General features: G+C 39.0%; 1 long non-coding RNA gene across 1 annotated transcript in view; it reads left to right on the plus strand.

Moving 5' to 3' along the window:
• The window catches only part of LOC138752778 (uncharacterized), a 51,710-nt gene extending 34,809 nt beyond the window's left edge, over positions 1–16,901 (plus strand). The window contains exons 2-3 of the long non-coding RNA XR_011350926.1: positions 10,251–10,343; positions 16,753–16,901. This is a non-coding gene — a long non-coding RNA (uncharacterized lncRNA). The remainder of the gene's footprint in view (positions 1–10,250; positions 10,344–16,752) is intronic.
• Positions 16,902–19,373: the final 2,472 nt, after the last annotated feature.

The raw sequence follows: 19,373 nt of genomic DNA on the forward strand, positions 1-19,373 counted from the left end.
TCCATCTTGCCAAAAAGATTTGCGCATTTGACTTCTATGTGACTGCCACACATTTCTTGGCTATCGCCAGTGCAATCTTAATAAACGATATTTGATACTTTGAAAGATGATTACTAATATCTATAAAATTCCACAATAAATATAATTCCAAGTTACCAGGAAAATTAACTCCAGTATCTTTGTTAAGATTCCGACACTTCCTCCCAGAAAGAGTTGACCTCAGTACATGACCACACTGAATGAAGAAATATTCCTTCCTCTGTTTCGCATGAAGAACATCTATCTGATATTTCTGGTTTTGATTTCTGTAATCTTTGCAGAGTCAAATATAATCGATGCAAAAAATTATATTGCACCAAACCATACCTCGCATTGATAATTGAAGTTACCCCATCTTGACACCATTCAGCCCAAGATTGTTCACTGCCAGATCTGCTTTCCATCTTTCTCTTGACCTTTGTATTCCAGACTTCTTCCCGTCCATTTACAGGGCATAATATATTTGAGTAATAAATTTTGGCATTCATAATGAATGCTCCAATTGACTCACTCCCGGAGGAGTCATATCATTTCCCCAAGTTTCTCATAGGAAAGCCCTTAGTTGTAAATAACAAAGTGCCACGTGGAACACCAGAAGTTTGTTTCATTTGTTCAAATTACATTAAAATCCCATCTTTGTAGCAGTCAGCAATGCAGAAAATCCCTTTCTGTGACCATATAATTAAAATCGTATTTCCCATTATCATAGACAACATCAGATTATTACATAGTGAAGATCTTAAAGATATTTCAGTTTTCCTTTCTATATTATCATTAATATCTTGCCAGACCTTTATCAAATGAATCATTAGAGGGTTTGAGTTCTTTCTCTTAATTAATATCCAATTCCATTTATAGATGAAATCTTTAGGCAATGTTTCATCCATCTCATGCAGTGCCATATGCACCCATTTTGGTAAATCAGTTTCGAAGAAAATATTCCAGATAATATTTTTTTTAAAAATCTGGGAGCCTCAATCTCCCTAATTTATGATCCCACATCAATTTTTCTAATGCTATTCTAGGTACTTTATTATTCCATAAAAATGGTTTTACCAAACCCTAAAGTGCCATCTTGAAAACTAAACTCCCCTAAAGATGCCATTACCCCCCCCCCTTAAACCAGAGTTGCACCTTACTGTTACCTTCAGTACCTTCTTTCCACTCTCCAAACTCCCCAAGAAGTGTAGATAGGATAAAACTTTGACATTTCTTAATAAAATTAAGATGTCCTTCACAAAAAATAAAACTTTACAATGTCCATAAAATATTTTATTTACACCAGTCTTTTCACTGTTAACCTTTCTCATGTCTATCTTCCTTTTCTTGCTCCTCTTTATAGTTGTTGAATAAACTCTTCCACCTCCACTTTTGATTTGAAGTACCTTCTGTTGCCTTCAGAGATTTCCACTCTCAATGTTGCTGGGTACAATATCACGTACTTAAAGTTCTTTTCACAGAACTGCCCCTTGTCGCATTGAAAAAACTTGATCTCTGCATTGTCCCACTTTATTGGGGAACCAGAATTCCGTGTATTTTCATAAGCAACTCTCAGGATGATCTCTCTATTCTCGAAGCTCAACAATCTCACCAAATGGGTCAAGGGTGGGCTTCACCCATTCTCCTCAGTCCAAGTGTTCAATGAGCACATTTAATAATGACTCGTTTGCTGAGATCTTCAGTGTGAAGGACTTGAGTAATCCAAATCTCAAAGGATTTCACAGCATCTCTGCCTTCTGCATCTTCTCTCAGGCCGACTATTCTCACATTGTCCCTCTGACTGAAGTTCTCCATGTGATGCAGTTTGTCCAGAAGAAGTTGTTTATCTGTCACCCATTTTTTGGCTTACTTTATCAATTTGTTTATTATGTTTGCCGAGATCTCTCTCAGCTCTCTCCACTTTTTTCAAGTTAAATTGGTAATGACTTCTCCCACCTCTTTCACTGAAGTGATAAGCTCTTTAATAGCAATCTCCACATTTGCAAAATGCTGTCCCAGACCTCAGAATTCTTGCAACAGAGTTTCCAGATCTAGTGTTCATTAGGAAGAGGAGGCATCTCCACCCATGCTATCCATTGAAATGGCTGGCAAAGCCAGAGCTTTTTCCATTGTTGATTTTGGGTTTTTTTTTCCATGCAATCTTCCAGTCATCCTTTGACAGTTTTCTTCAGAAGATATATCCACACTTTTTCCAGTCAAAAAAAATCTATTAAAACCACTTTTTGGACATCTTTCAGTAACTTTTCTTGGAGAGCTCAGCCACCCAGTATGGCCACGCCCCCAATGGTGGAGATCCTTGACATGTCGCTGGTTCTTCAGCAACACGAAGAGACATTAATGGTTGAGTATGATCAACTTGCATGGTTGAACTTTTTTGAAACATTCTCCTTTTGGGAAGATTGTGCACTCTGAAGAGATTGAATGCCGCTAGCTCTTTCCACAGGGTTGGTCATTGTCATTTGAGCACTAGCACCACCATCCATGGCTCCTTGCTCGAGTAGACTCGTTTCCTGTGGCTGTGGTACCCATTGCTCTTTGGATATTTCACTTTGAGTGATAGATCTTGCAGAAGCCTGAGCTAATGCTTTTACTTTGACCACATTCTTAGCACATTGTTCCTTAAGTTCTAGTCTTTTTTCTCTTCAATAATCTTTTTTGTTCTTTACTAGCTATTTGTAATCTTATAAGTTGCTCTTCTTGCTCCAATTGTTTTTTCTTGATTTCAGCTTCTTTACCCTCAAAAGCATATCTTTTCTCCAACCACTCATGTTGTATATGGACAGTAGTCAAATCTGCTTGCATCTTAGCATGCATAGCTGAACTGTACTTGCTCTAGATGCCTTTGAAGACCTTCCCGTGCTCATTACCTTGGAAATGCTATCATCAGGATTCACATCTGAACTTTCTCACAGACTTCTGGAATATTCTATTTTTACAGCAAGTATGTCTCTTGTCTTTTAACAAGTTGAGTTCTTCCAAACAAAGTTCACAATTATAATTTTCTTTGAATCAAAATAAGGATGACATTTTACAGGTTCTAATATATCCTAATTTCAAAATGTGTCATCTTCAAGAAAATGTGGGGATGAAATTCTGAATTACTAGCTTATTAATCCAATAAACCAAACTTTATTGATGCAGCATTATGTAGCTTTAATTGGTTGATAAAACATATAAACATTTTGTATTACCTCACATTAAGATTTTCATAATGATGAAAAAACAAAGCATTCGGTTACATTTAAAGATATATCGATATTCAACTTTAAAGAGATATACAAAAAGGAATAAGAGGAAATAAGATGAATTCAAATTAAAATTATCTTGAGCACACGTCTCCTTCATAGTTCATCGAAGAATGAGGTGCAAGCACTTAGTTTGCATGGATATTACAACATATTACACCATAGTCACTACTGTAACACTACAAACAATACTTTTTCTTAAAGAGATAGGCACAAAATTAACTAAGAATCAAAAACACAAGGTTTTAACCTTTACACCTCTCTCGCAGCCTACAACTTCCTTTCCTTCTTACATCCATTGCCAATTTAAGAATTTTTAAATTGTCTCTATTGTGCCAGCCTTCATCACCACCCTTAGCAATGCATTACAGGCACCCACAACCCTTCATGTATAAAAAAAACATTCCTGACGTCTCTCCTGTATTTTCCTTCACTCACCTTAAACAAATATTCCTTGGTATTGGCCATTGCTGTCCTGGGAAAAAAGATACTGGCTGTCCACCTTGTATTGCCTCTCATTTTCTTACACACTTGAATTAAGTTGCCCCTCATCCTCTATTGCTCCAAAAAGAAGTCATAGCTGGTCAACCTTTTTTTCTATATGTCCTCCATTACAGGCAGTTTCCTGGTCAATCTCCTCTGCACCCTCTCTAAAGCTTCCATATCCTTCCTATAATGAGGCAACCAGAACTGAGCTGCAACAGTACCTCATGGCTCTTGAACTCAATCCCTTGACAAATTAAAGCCAGCACACTGTACACCTTCTTAACTACCCCAACTACATGTGCCTTGGGAGATCTATGGACTTGGAGGCTAAGATTTCTCTGTTCCTCTCCACAGTTTTGAATCCTGCCATTAACCATGTCCTCCGTCTTCATTTGATCTATCAAAGTGTATCACTTCACACTTTAAAACACAAAAGTGTTGGTGAAATTGAGCAGGTCCCGCAGTGCCCTTAGGAGGCAAAGATATATAACCAACGTTTCAGGCCTGAGCCCTTCATCAAGGTATAAGTTAAAAGTAGGCAGGGACCTGAATTAAAAGGTGGGGAAGAGGTAAGAAGGAGCAAAGGGAGAAGCTCAAGCCAGCACCAAGAGGTCATAGGTAGACATTGATAGAAGGGCAGGAGGGAGGACCTGAGAATGCTGGATATAAGGCTGAAAATGATTCATTCATGCTTGTTGGCTGCCAGAGGAATGTTGTTAAATTTATACTGGCTGTTTATTTCCATGATTGAAGCAGTGAATGCTACCTGTGTTGATTGTTTTCTACATGAAAAGGCCTGAAACGTACATTGAAGGAAGTTGTCATATATAAAGTAAGATGGCTACTGCAAGTGATGAGAGAAGTTAATGTGATTTTTTTTAAGTAGGTCTGCACCAAGGTTTATATTTCCATCAAATTGCATCTCTAGACTCATCCACTGCTCAATTCACTATCTTCCCATCAGTAATACTTTCAATAATTAGTACTCAGCTCTTCAATTAAAATAACTTGCATCATATTCAGGTTTGTAGCAACCCTAATGGCCATAATTCACAGCTCATGCGCACCAGTAACTATTCAACATTGACTCACTGACAAATTTTGATGATTTTTTTTTAAAGTGTAAGTGATGCACCACAAAAGATAAATAATCGTAGAATGGCAAAGCGTGAGCAGGAATATTGTCATCGAGAAAAAGGTAGTGAGGCAGTGCTGGGCATCATGAAAAATGGTATTGCTCTGGTTGTGGGAAAGGGAGTGATCATGAGGCTGAATGATCTTCATTCTCTTTTTGCACACCTCCCTACTTTATCATTTCTTCTGAGTTTCAAACTTGATCCTATTCTCCAGCCACAACCAAAATGTTAATTTCAAAACCCATGAACTGGAGCCATCCTAGTAGGAGAAAGAAGTGAAGCCAATTAATCTAATCTCCCAACCATGGATAAACATTGCACATACTTTAGAGGTTAGGTAAGAAGTGTCTGCACTTGTAAGATACTGGGCGCAAACACAGTGTGTGTTGGGAGAGCTGTGGAGGGGGTAAAGTTGTCCATTTACATGGAGGTAAGTTTGACAAATAATTCTGTTGATTTGGGAGTCAAATTAAGACCTTGATGGCTCCGCTGCAGATGAAGTCTGATTTGTGTACACAAGCAAATAATTGAGCCACCATAAAACCTGCCCGCAAGTTTAAACAGATTGTTGTGAATGATGAAGGAATCCAACTGGAACACAATGTTATAGAATTATAGAGCATTGAGATCATGGTCCAACACTGTAAAAATTTGCCGTGGCCACAGCTGGGGTATTGCAGTTTTGGTTGCCACAGCAGGAAGGATGTAATGGCATTGAGGAGGATAGAACATAGAACACTACAGCACAGTACAGGCCCTCAGCCCTTGATATTGTGCCGACCCATATATTCCTTAAAAAAAGTACTAAACCCTCCCTACCCCATAACCTTCTATTTTTCTTCCATCTATGTGCCTGTCTATTAATTCCCCTAATGTTTCAGCCTCCACCACCATCCTTGGCAAGGCATTCCAGGAACCCACAATTCTGTATAAAAAAAAACTTACCCCTGATGTTTCCTCTGAACTTCCCTTTCTTCACTTTATACACATGTTCTCTGGTGTTTGCTATTCCTGCCCTGGGAAAAAGGCACTGGCTGTCCACTCTATCTAAGCCTCTCATAATCTTGTAGACCTCTATTGTCTCCTCTCATCCATCTACACTCCAAAGGCAAAAGTCTCAGCTCTGCTAATCTTTCCTCATTAGACTTATTTTCCAATCCAGGCAACCTCCTGGTAAATATCCTCTACATCTTCTCTATAGCTTCCACATCCTTCCTACAATGAGGTGACCAGAACTGCAGAGTCTAAATACCTCCCTCTGCAGTTGGATTGAGGAGACCATCAAGCAGTCTGGATCGGTAACAGCACTTAGAAGACCATTACACTGAGCATGGGGTCCTCCCTGGGCTGTATGCTTAGCCCACTGCTGTTCACTCTGCTGACCCACGACTACACATCTAAACACAGCTCGAACCATATTATCAAGTTCATTGATGACATGACCATGGTAGGGCTTATTAAATGAAGAGTCAGCATACAGGTTGAGGTGCAGTCACTAACGGCCCAATGCAAAACCAACAACCTGTATCTGAACATTATTAAAACAAAAGAGATGGTTGTCAATTTCAGGAGGGCCTGGGGAGACCATGCTCCGCTGACCATTGATGGCTTTAACATCGAGGTCGTCAAGAGTATTAGTTCCTTGGAATGCACTTGGCGGAGAATCTCACATGTTCCCTTAACACCAGCTCCACAGCCAAGCAAGGTTGAGGAAAGTTCATCTCCCACCCTCCATCCTCACTATATTCCACAGAGAATGTATTGAGAGCATCCTGTGCAACTGCATCACCGTCTGGATTGGAAGCTGTACCACCTTGGACAGCAAGACTCTGCAGAGGATAGTGAAATCAACGGAAAAGATCATTGCGGGCACTTTTCCTACCATGAACGACATTTCCATCAACACTCGATGCAGGGAAAAGGCAATAAACACACAGTAACTTCATAACCTCTTATGTAAACTGTTCTCCCTTCTGCCATCTGGTAAGAGATATCATAGCATTCGGGCCCTAACATCTAGATTGGGCAATAGCTTTTCCCCCAAGCCATCAGGCTCCTGAATTCCAGAACATATGTGAATAGTGTACCATGGACCTTTACTATATATGTCTTAATATCTTAATATTTCAATGTGTTTAACTTCTTTTCTTATATTTATGTAAACATGCTCCATAGTCTTGGAGAAACACTATCTTGTCTTTACTATGTGAGCATGGTATGAATGATAAATAAAAGTGATTTGACTTGACTTGAACCGAACAAAATACTGCAAGAGTGGCTTCACCAGAGATTTGTAGAGTTGCAATATGACCTCTCAACTCTTGAATTCAATCCCCCTATTAATGAAACCCAATATCCCATTGGCCTTCTTAACTATTCTATCAACCTGTGCGGCGACCTTGAAGGATGTATGGATTTGGACCCCAAGGTCCCTGAGAAGAGATTTATTGGGATGTTTTCTGGAGTGAAATATTTCACTATCAGGAAAGAGAGGATAGGTGTGTTTGTTATTCTTGAAGCAGAGGAAGCTAAGAGAGTATCTGATGAAGGTACTACAATGGATAGAGGGAATTTTTTTCCCCATAATGGTAATATCTAAAATTAGAAGGGACAGATTTTAGATTAAGAGGAGTTACAAAGGATCTAATGAAATAAAATTTACCCAGAGGGTAGTTGCAATCTGAAATGCAATGCCTGATGGTGGATGTAGGTACTCTCTTAACATTTAAAAAAATATTTCTGGACAAACATAAAGTACTACAAAGTACTGGTAAATGGGATTAGTATAGCTGGGTATACAACTCTCCATAGGAGAGTTGGCTGAAGGGGGTAGGGGTTCTTTTCTTTTCTTTTCTTTTTTTTCTATAAAATATAACATTCATGTTTATGGTTAATTGTTGTATATGTTATTTACTATTTGTATTTTGAACGAATAAATAAAGTTTTTAAAAAAAAAAGTATAGCTGGGTATGTGATGGTTAATCACTCCTCATGGGTACAGCCTTCCATTCCAGGCAATATCTTGGTGAATCGTTTCTACACTCTTTCAACTGCTACCACATCCTTCCTGCAGTGTCAACCATAACAGTACACACTCCAAATGCAGTCTAACTAATGTTTGGTACATAGCATCCAATTTCTTATACTAATTCCCCAACCGATGAAAGTCAACATTCCAGATCCCCTTTTCACAACCACATCTACCTGTCCTACCTCTTTTGGCAAGCTAAGGACTTGTACCCCAAGGACCTTAGCTACACCAAAGGTCAGATCTTTTACTTTATTTGTCCTTCCAGAATTTGACTTACCAAATTACATTACCTTACACTTTCTAGATTGAATTCCTTCTGCCATTGCTCTGCCCAGCTTTCCAGCTGATCTATATGTTGCAGTATCCTTATACAACCTTGTTTGTCATGATTCCACTATTTTTTGTGTCATTTAAAAAACTTACTGATCTGACCACCTAGATTCTCATTAAAATCATCTTTTTATTACAAACAATAAAAGTCCTAGCACACACCTGTAGTTACCATTAGTTCCAGACTTGCAATCAGAAAAACACCCATCCACCATTAACCTCATTCTCCTATCACCAAGCAAATTTTGGATCCAGTTTTCCTACACACCCTGGATCCCTTGTGCCTGGATCACTTTACTATATGGGACCTTTCAGAAAGCCTTCATGAATAGCATATCAACTGCATCGACTTCGTCAAGTCAGTGCTCCTTGCTTAGCTACTCTATTGTTTCTAATGCACACAAAAGATTTTAGGATTCTCTTTAACCCTACTATCCAAGATCAGTTCATGGTTCCAATTCACTTTCCTAAGATAAATATACTCTATCACCTAGAAACCTCAAAGGACTAATTTGAAACCAATTTCCTACACCTGACAGACATTTCCTTCTTTTCCCTGATCAAAGCATCAATATCCTCTGTTAGCTCAACCTTCCTAATCTTACCATCTTTGCTTCTGACAGGTGTCTGCCAGAAGGTTATATTAAACCTTTATAAAACAGTGGTTAGTCTACATCTGCAGCATTGCATCAAATTCCAGTCACTATTCTTTCAGAATGATGTTAAGGTCTTAAAATGGGTACAGAATAAAATTTCTTAGAATATTCCTGGGAAGGGGATTTCAGCTACAGTGATAATCCTAGAGAATCTGATTGTTCTTTCTGGACTGAAGAAAGTTGAGAAGAGATTTGATAAAGGTGTGCAAGACCATGATAAATTCATTGAGGTTAAACAGCAAGCACTTGTTCTCGGTGGGAGGTGGTTCAAGGACAAAACGTGATAGGTTTACAGTGATTTGGTCCTGCAAAGACAATTTCTTTGTCTATACATGGTGGCAAACACTCATTATCCTGAAAAGGTAAAGGGAGCAATGTTAATCAAGAATTTTTAAAGGGAATTGTATAGGCATTTCAGGGAAAATAATTTGCAAGAATATGACAAAAGAGCAGACAAATGAGGCTGACTGAGATTATCAACAGTCAATGACTCCTTGTGTTCTGTAATGATTTTAAGATTTAAAACCAGATCCCAGTACTAAAAGGGCAATGTTCCAACTTAATTAACATCCTACATTTGTAGTTGTTTAGTAAGAAAGAAAATGATTGCATTTATTGATACAGAGCATCTCTCAATACTCACAGCAGTCAAACAATGGTTGACAGAATGTATGAGCTTAAGCTAGTTCTGTTAATGATTTGCAAAAATAGATTAAACTCACTTTAAAGAAATGCTGCTGTCCAGCATTCTCTCATGGAACCATCTACAATAATACTTTACAAACGAGACAGAACTATACACATTTATAAATGATTTGTTAATCTGTACTAAAGCTCATTCAGACTAAATGGGACTTTAGACCAGCCATTCTCAATGAGGGCCCAATGGCACCACTGGGGCCCACAGCACACTTAAGTAAAAACCTTGTTTTCTTTTCTCTTCATATAACATAAATATTATTTATATTTTTATTTAGTCAGTAGGAGAGAATTAGGAAATAAACCAACACTTGTCTGCTTTACATGGAAGGGAGCCCATAAAATTTGATTAGAGCCCTAGGGGACCTATTGCTGAAAAATGGCTGAGAATGGCTGCTTTAATCACTATCCATCTCTGCCAATTAGTAGTGTAATTATTGTACTCTTGACAATCTGGTCTGGTTCTAATGCTATTACAATATGGTCAGGTTGATAAATATAAACTTTTAAATTTACAATTAATACTTAGTCACTGAAAGAAAAGTATAGAACAAAAGACTGACTATTTAAAACAACAGAACAACTTGCATTTATGTAGCACCCTTAATGTACCAAATTTTTTTCACAGAATGGTTCAGAAATAGTGGATTCATATGCGTTTTGGCCTTGGCTACCAACTTGAGATATTAGTTTAGGTGACAGCAAGATTGGACAAAGATTGGTAAGTTTAAGGTAATAGTTAAAAGGAGATTTTGACAGATGATTAGACTGATTGTAGAAATTCCAGAACTTAAAGATAGACATTTAAGGACACAGCTACCAGTTGTGAGAGAAAGAACTGTGGTTGACAAGAGAAGTCAAAGCCAAAGTAAAAGCAAAAGATCCATAGAACCATAGAAAACTACAGCACAGAAAACCGGCCATTTCGCCCTTCTCATCTGTACTGAAATTTCATTCCTCTTGTCCCACTGACCTATCCAATTTATTCTTGTTTTAAGAATGAGCCCACATTTACCACATCATATGGCAGCTCGTTCAAAACTCCCACCACTCTCTGAGTGAAGAAGTTCCCCGTAATGTTCCCCCTAAACCTTTCACTCTACAGCCATGTCCTCTCATATTTATCTCTCCCAATCCTAGTGAATCTTTGCTGCACTCTTTCGATCTTACTGATACCCTTCCTATTGTTTGGTTACCAGAATTGCACACAATACTCCAAATTTGGCCTCACCAATGTCTTATAAAATCTCACCATAACATTCCAACTCCTGTACTTAATACTTTAATTTATGAAGGCTAAGATGATAAAAGCTTTCTTTACAACCCTGTCTACATGTGACACTACTTCTAAGGAATTATGTATCTGTATTCCCAGATCCCTTTATTACTCTGCACTTCTCAGCGCCCTATTATTCACTATGTATATCCTACCTTGGTTAGTCCTTCCAACATCTCACATTTATTTGCATTAAATTCCATCTGCCATTTTCTGGCACATTTTTTCCAATTGGTCCAGATCTCTCTGCAAGCTTTGAAAGCCTTCCTCGCTGTCCCCAACCCCTCCAATCTTAGTGTCATCAGCAAACTTGCTAATCTCATTTACCACATTATCATCCAGATAATTGATTAAACAACAAAGAACAATGTTCCCAGCACCGATCCATGAGGCACCCATTAATCACAGGCCTCCACTCTGAGAAGCAACTACCATTCTCTATCTTCTCCCATTCAGCCAATTTCAAATCCATTTTACAACCTTTCCATAGATACCTAGTGTCTTAACCTTCTGAACTAACTCTCATCCGGGAGTCGACAAAATCCACAGCCTACTCTTCATCTACTCTCTTGGTAACTTCCTCAGAAAACTTTACAAGATTTGTTAAATACGACCTACCATTCACAAAGCCATACTTAATCAGCCCTTAGCTGTCCAAATACTTGTATATCCTATCTTTCAGAACACCCTTCAATAATTTACCCACCACTGACATCAGGCTCACCAGCCTGTAATTTTCTGGTTTATTTTTGGAGCCTTTTTTGAACAACAGAACAACATGAGCTACCTTCCAATGATCCAGTACTTCACCTGTGTCTAAGGACATTTTAAATATTTTTGCCAGGGCCCCTGCAATTTCTGCATTAGTCTCCCTCAAAGTCTGAGGGAATATCATGTCAAGCCCAGGAGATTTAGCTACCTTTATTCACTGTAAGGCAACAAGCACCTCCTCCTCTTTAATCTCTAAATGTTTTATGCCACTACTGCTTGTTTCCCTTCCCACAAAAGGGCATACAAGGAAGCACAAATTAGTGGGATAGAGGACTTTTAAAAGCTTAAAGAAGGCCACTAAGAAAGTCATTAGCAAGGAAAAGGTGAACTTGGAAGGTAGCAAATATTATCAAAAAGAAAATGACACTGGAGGAATTGTAATGGGAAACTAGGAGAGTACAGAGGAACTGAATAAATATTTTGCTTCAGTCTTCACTGTGGAAGACAAGAGCAGTATATCTGACTTTCAAGGTTGTCAGGGAAGAGAGGAGTTCAGTCACAATTAACAGAGAGAAGGTGATTGGGAAGCTGAATGATCTAAGGGTAGGCAAATCTCTCAGACCAGGAGGAATGCACCCTCAGGTTCTGAGAGAAATAGATTTCAGATTTTTTGTCAGAGTACATACTTGTACATCACATACAACTCTGAGATTCTTTTTCCTGTGGGCACGACAGAATTACCACTTATTGGTAGTGCAAAAAAAAACTCTACTCAACATACACATGTAAACAAATAAAAAATATAATTTGCATTACAGAAAAAAATAAAGCAATCAATTAAGTGCATAAGTAAGAATCTTTAAATTGTTTGATTGAGTTTGTTGTTAAGAAGTCTGATGATGGAGGGGTAGCAGCTGTTTTGAACCTGGTGGTGTGTGTCTCGTGGCACCTCTACCTCTTTTCTGATGATAGCAGTGAAACCAGAGCATGTGCTGGGTGATATGGATTGTTGATGATTGCTACTGCTCTCTGACAACATTGTTCCCTGTAGATGTTCTTGATGGTGGGAAGGGATTTTCCTGTGATATCCTGGGCTGTGTCCACTAGCTTTTGCAGGGGTATTGGTATTCCCATACCAGACTATAATACAGCCAGTCAGCACACTTTCCACCACACATCTATAGAAATTTTCCTGAGGAAGTAGAGGCACTGACATGCTTTCTTCACTATACCATTAGTGTGTTGGATCCAGGAAAAATCCTCCGAGATTGTGACTCCTAAAAACTTAAATTTGTTCACCCTCTCCAACTCTGATCTCTCAATGATCACTGGATTGTACAACTTTGGTTTTTCTTTCCTGAAGTCAACAATCAATTCCTTGGTTTTAGTGACATTTAGTGCAAGGTTGTTGTTTGTACCATGTACCATTCAGCCAAGTTTTCAGTCTCCCTCCTGTGTGGTGATTCATTGGTTCTTTTTATCTAACACACTATCGTGGTATTGTCAGTGAATTTGTAGATGGGGTTGTTGTTATTTTGAGTTACAGTCATGGGTGTATAGTGAATAGAGCAGGGGGCTAAGAATGTAGCCCGATCACTCCTCATTGATTGTGGTCAGGTGATGAAATCCAATTACACAATGGGGTGTTGAGTCCCAGGTCTTGGAGTTTGCTGATCAATTTTGAGAGGATGATGGTGTTAAATGCTGAACTGTATATAGATAAAGATAAAGAGCATCCTGTGTACATTTTTGCTGTCCAGGTGTTCCAGGGTTTTGTTGTTCTACAATAGGCGAATTGGAATCAATCCATGTTGCCACTCAGACAGGAGCTATATGCTTCAACACCAGCCTTTCAAAATACTTCATCAAAACTGTTGATGTGATTGCCACTAGTCAATAACTATAGAGATGTGAAAGCATTAGTAATAATCTTCCAAGAATCAAGATTCTGTCATGGATCTGGAGGACTGAAGAATTACTCCGCTATTTGAAAAGGAACAGAGGTGGTTGGGAAGATTTTGGAGTAGATTGTCAAGGAAGAGGTTGTGGAGTATCTGGAGTTTTATGGCAAGATAGTCTGAAGTCAATATGGTTTCCTTCAGGGAAAATCTTTCCAGACAAACCTGCTATAATATTTTGAAGAAACCACTTACAGGTTTAACAAAGGAGATGCAGTGGATGTTGTATATTTGGATTTTAAAAAGGCCATTGACAAGGTGCAGCAGTATGAAGCTACTTAACAAGATGTGAGCCCGTGGAATTACAGGAATAATGCTAGCATTGATAGAGTATTAGCTGATCAGCAGCAAACAGAGAGTGGGAATAATGGGATCATATTTCTGGTTGGCTACCAGTTACCAGTGGTCTGCAGAGGTTGGTGTTGTGGCCATGTCATTTTATGTTGATTGTTAATGATTTGCATTACAGAATAAATGGCTTTGTGGCTAAATTTGCAGATGATACAAAGATAGGTGGAGGGGTACATAGTGATGAGGAAAAACTGAGGCTGTAGAGAATCTTAGATAGATCAGGAGAATGGGCTAAGAGGTGGCAAATAAAACAATGCAGAAAATTTATGGTCATGCACTTTGATAGAGGGATAAAAGGGCAGTCTATTATTTGGATGGGAATAAAATTCAAAATCCAGAGGTGCAAAGTGGCTTGAGTGTCCTTGTGCAGGATACCTTAAAATGTTAACCCCCAGGTTGAGTAGGTAGTGGAGAAGGTTTAATTGGCATTCTCATCTAGAGGATTAGGATACTTGCATAGGGATGTGATGTTGAGGCTTTGTAAGGCACTAGTAAGGCCTCACTTTGGAGTACGGGGTGCAGTTTTAGGCTTCTTATTTAAGAGAGGGTGTGCTGGCATTACAGAAGGTTCAGAGAAGATTCACAAGAATGATTCCTGGAATGAAGGGATTAGCATATGAGGAACATTTGTTGACTCATGGATTGTACTGCTTGGAGTTCAGAAGAATGAGGGGTGACCTCATTTTAACATTTTTACGGTTGAAAAGCCTGGACAGAGTTAATGTGGCAAAGTAGGGGAGTCTAGGATAAGAGGATCCATCTTCAAGATTGAAGGGCGTCCATTTAAAATAGAGATCCAAATTAATTTCTTTAGGTGGAGAGTGATGAACCTCTGGAATTTGCTACCATGAGCAGCTGTGGAGGCCAAGTTGTTGAAGATATTTAAAGAGGAGATTGATAGGTACTCTATCTGAATAGTCAGGGTGTCAAAGGTTATGGAGAGAAGTGGGGCTGAGTGGGAGAATGGCGGAGCGTTCTTGATGGGCCAAATGGCCTACTTCTGCTCCTATATCTTATGGTTGTGCACTGAATGTCAGAAGTTGAATAAAGCACATGTAATAGTCAATGAGTTCAATTAACATCAAGGGAAATTAATTAATTAAACAAAAGACAGGTTCATCCTGATGTGGCTTACCTCTATACAATCAGTCTATTTCTGCTAATTTTTACACTGAAGCATTCATGGCAACAAGCATTCACAGAGACAACATTCTGAAAAAAAATGACAAAGATGGATTTTCCATAAGATCCAGAAATGTACCTTCTGGGAGACATTAGGGACATGAATTTTAGACTGTCCAAATGCCAAATTCAGTTTGGGAAAGTCACCTTGTTGGTAATGGTTACGTGGAAAGTCACCTTGTCTGTAGCGGTTATGTGGAAGTCCGACTCCCAACTAAATATTACACAATGGAATATGGAAATCCCCTGGAGAAAATCACATACAATTTAAGGTGGAAATATGGCACATTCGTTAGAGTGTGGCAACCTGATCTGAAACACATAGGAATACAGATATAATTTCACCCCTTCGGAATAAAGGAAATGAAACAACCCATCCCAGCAAGGAAACGATTAGGATCTAAGAAATGGGACGTGGCACCGACGACATGCTCTTGTTTTTTTTTGTCCCTAACCCCCACCCCCACCCCACTTTTATTCATGTTCCTGGGTTTTTTTCAGTTTTTTTTTTATTTAGTTTCTCGCAAGGGTCGATGACCTCAATGGTATTTGTGTTTTAATATTTATATAACGCTATTCTTAGTTATATTGGTGCATGCGTTTTTTAAATATATTATTTAAGAATTTTTAAAACCACATCCATGTATACATATTTAATAAAGCTACAAGAGAAAAAATTTACACATGTTGTGTATGTGTGTGTGGGTATATTATATACTATTATATAATGTACACACACACATGTTGAAAAAAGGTATAGTTGCCTGAATCTATATGAGTCTTTGAAAATCAAAAATAAAATATTGAAAAATAAACAAAGAGCCATTGGTCACATTCAACAAACGAAAGGAATACATTAATAATATGTTACCTATGTTAAATTCCTTCTTTGATTATGAAGATAGAATGAGAAAACAAAATCCAAAATAACTGTCTAATCACATTGTGTTTTTATTTGACACAATGTTCCAGATATTTATGTTGACTCATTACCCTTCCTAATCTGGTCCTGCACCTGTTGTTCTGCCTTCCCTCCATAATGACTTCATACAATCTGAATTGGATCTGTGTCAAGCAACCACCTCCTTTTCCCATTTTTGGTGTTGGTTTGATGGTGATCTTATTCTCATTGTTTCATCAGTCCTTTGTGGATGCAGATTTTGGCATACCTGTGCTAGGAGTGTTTCCTCTTTCTTTTCCACTTTTGGTTTCCTGGCTTTGGGAACAACATCTGAACATTGCTCTCTCAGTTACACATCTGATGTGATTTCACACACTGGATGTAATCTTCATGATCTATGATGTTGCACTTTTATAGGCTTCTTCTGTATCTCAGCAAAGACAGAATATTCAGAGAATGGAGCCTCATTTTATGACATATTCAGGAATAGAGAAGAACTATCTAAAGAGGGGATATTATCATTGTGGTTCTTCACAAGATCAAACACAGATAAAATAAATGTAATATGTTGTACTTGTGGTATCAAGGGAAATTTATCTATAATTTGCATGAAAGCCAAGTAGTGAACATACGTCTCCTTCTACTAGAAGGTTGTATTGTTCATTATTTTCCTTAAAATTTAAGATGACTTTTGAGCTAACTCTTGTTTCAAGTGGCTTGATTTGGCAATACTGTATTTTTTTTCTTTCAGAAATAATTTCACACAAGAGTTCTTTGGAAAAAAAGCATCAGCAGTATTTGGTGGAATGCTTATTTTCCAGGTTGATTTTGAAGGTTGGGTGGAGGCCTAGTGCACAGGGACATGATGTTGGTCAGTCAGCGGGAGAATTTAAAAAGAAAAGGACAGCTTACCTTGCTGTTCACTTGGTAAGGAACCTCCAGCCAGGTGAATCTGGTGACTGCTATTAATTGATTATTGTGGGAGGGATTAATTGGGTAATTAAGAAAATTAGCAGGAACCAATAAAAAGGAGCCAGTGAGTGGTGCAGCAAAAGGTGGGACTTAGAAAGACCTCTGGTTTGGTAAGTATCTTGTCAAGTTTATCTAAATTACTTTAATTTAAATTGAAGATCAGGTGATGAAGGCAGTTTCAACTACTCTAATTGCAAGATGTGGGAAGTCAGGGACAGCTTAGATGTTCCTGATGGCTACACCTCCAAAAGATGCATCCAGTTGCAACTCATGAAAGACTGAGTTAGGGAACTGGGGTTGCAGCTGGATGAACTGTGGATCATAAGGGAGGTAGTCACCCCCAACAGTTAAGAGTGAGGGAAATGGGTGACTGTGAGGAAAGAGGGGGAGACAGGCAGTGCAGAGTACCCCTGTGGCTGTTCCCCTCAACAACAAGTATATTGATTTGGTTACTGTTAGGGGGGATGATCTACAAGGGACAAGTCAAGGAGGCCAGATCTCTGGCACAGTGGATGGACCCTTGGCTCAGAAGGGAGGGGGGTGGGGGGAAAGAGTAGGACTATTGTAATTGGGGACTTGCTGGTTAGGGGAGCAGATAAGAGGTTTGCTGGATGAAATTGGGGATCTTAGATGGTATGTTACCTCCCAGGTGCCAGGGTCAGGGATGCCTCTGATCAAGTCCACAGCATTCTGGAGAGCAGCCAGAAACTGTGGTCCATTTGGGAGACCAATGACATAATTAGAAATGAAGATGAGGTCCTGAAAAGGGATTATATAGAATTAGGGAAGAAGTTGAAAAGCAGGACATCAAGGGTGGCAATCTTGAGATTACTTCCTGTGGCATGTGCTAGTGAAGGTAGAAATAAGAAGTTGTGGAGGATGAAGCTCAGGAGCAGATGCAGGGGTTTAGATTTCTGGATCTTTATGATCTCTTCTGGGGCAAGTCAGACCTGTACAAAAGGGATGGGCTGCAGTTGAAACTGGAGGGGGACCAATATCCTGGTGGGCAGGTTTGCTAGAGCTGTTGAGGAGGGTTTAAACTAATTTGGCAGGGGGTGTGGGAATCAGAATGAGAGTAGGAGGAAGAACTCCTAGATTGAAAGGAATGGAGGGAACAGAATGAAAATATAAATGGAGGGAGGAAAGTAAAGGTAGTTGGTAACAAGATTGGGGAGGGGGGAGGTTGAGGGTGTCGGGTAGGCTGTGAGAAGCCAGGGGAGATGGGTGAAATTTTAAACTTTTCTGTATTCACGGAAGAGAATATTGAGCCAGATGAAGTGAAGAAATATGGTAGGGAGCTCATGGATAATATAAGAATTAATGAGGAGGTAGTGTGGCTATATTGAAAAATATCACAGTGTGTAAATCTCCAGGTCCTGACAAAATATTCCCTAGGACCCTGAGGGAGGTAAGTGAACAAATATTGGGGGCAGTGACAAAAATATTTAATCGAAAGGCTTTCCAAATCGAGGTCCACTTCTTGGGAACACGCACCTTCTTCTGGTGAACGGGTAATTCCAGTGCCATCCTTCACTTGGTGAGTAATAGGTTTTTTTTCACCCTCTGTAGAGCTTGTTGAAAGAATCAAAGACTTGTTGATCCAAACCAAGGCTTTTATTAGCAAAAGACAGGAGCTCTTAACAGGTGGCCGAACAGTCTGGAATGATCCAATCTGGCTAGGGACACACCCCTTTAAGGCCCAGACAGTAGATGTGGCTTAGCTCTCAGCCAATCGCTGTAAGCACAATCTAGATACTGTAACTATATACACTATATACATTGGTGATAGATCTGTACTATCACACCCTCCACAGGCGACCTTTGGTATTTAGGCAATGAAGAAATTGAGCCTGGGGCTGTTTCATGTCATCTAAGCCCCAGATCTTCAGCACTTCGAAAATGTATCTTCTTTTGAACTTGAAATTTATTCTTTTTACCATTAGTGGCCATAATAATTCCTTAATACTTTAAACTAAAATTTAAAAAGTTTAAACTTGTAAACAGAGGGTTAAAAAACAGGCATTTAAAAGTCTGGCCAGAGAGGTCGAGATTGAACGTCTAGACTCTAAGCCATCTTGCCACGCCCCCCCCCGACAAAAATATTTTAAATGCCATTGGCCACGGGGGAAGTCCTGGAGGGTGGCTCGTGTTGTTCCACTGTTCAAAAAGGGATCTGAAAGTAGATGTGGTAATTATAGGCCTGTAAGTCTGATGTCAGTGATGGGTAAATTAATGGAAAGTGTTCTTAGAGATGGTATATACAACTATTTGGAGGGACAGTGATTGATTCAGAGTAGTTCACATGGTTTTGTACGTGGTAGATCATGTCTTGCAAATCTTAGTTTTTAAGAGAAGGTTACTAATAAGGCTGATAATGTTGTCTGTTTGGACTTTAGTAAG

Source organism: Narcine bancroftii, chromosome 2 (genome assembly GCF_036971445.1).
Source record: "Narcine bancroftii isolate sNarBan1 chromosome 2, sNarBan1.hap1, whole genome shotgun sequence".
Lineage (NCBI taxonomy): Eukaryota > Metazoa > Chordata > Chondrichthyes > Torpediniformes > Narcinidae > Narcine > Narcine bancroftii.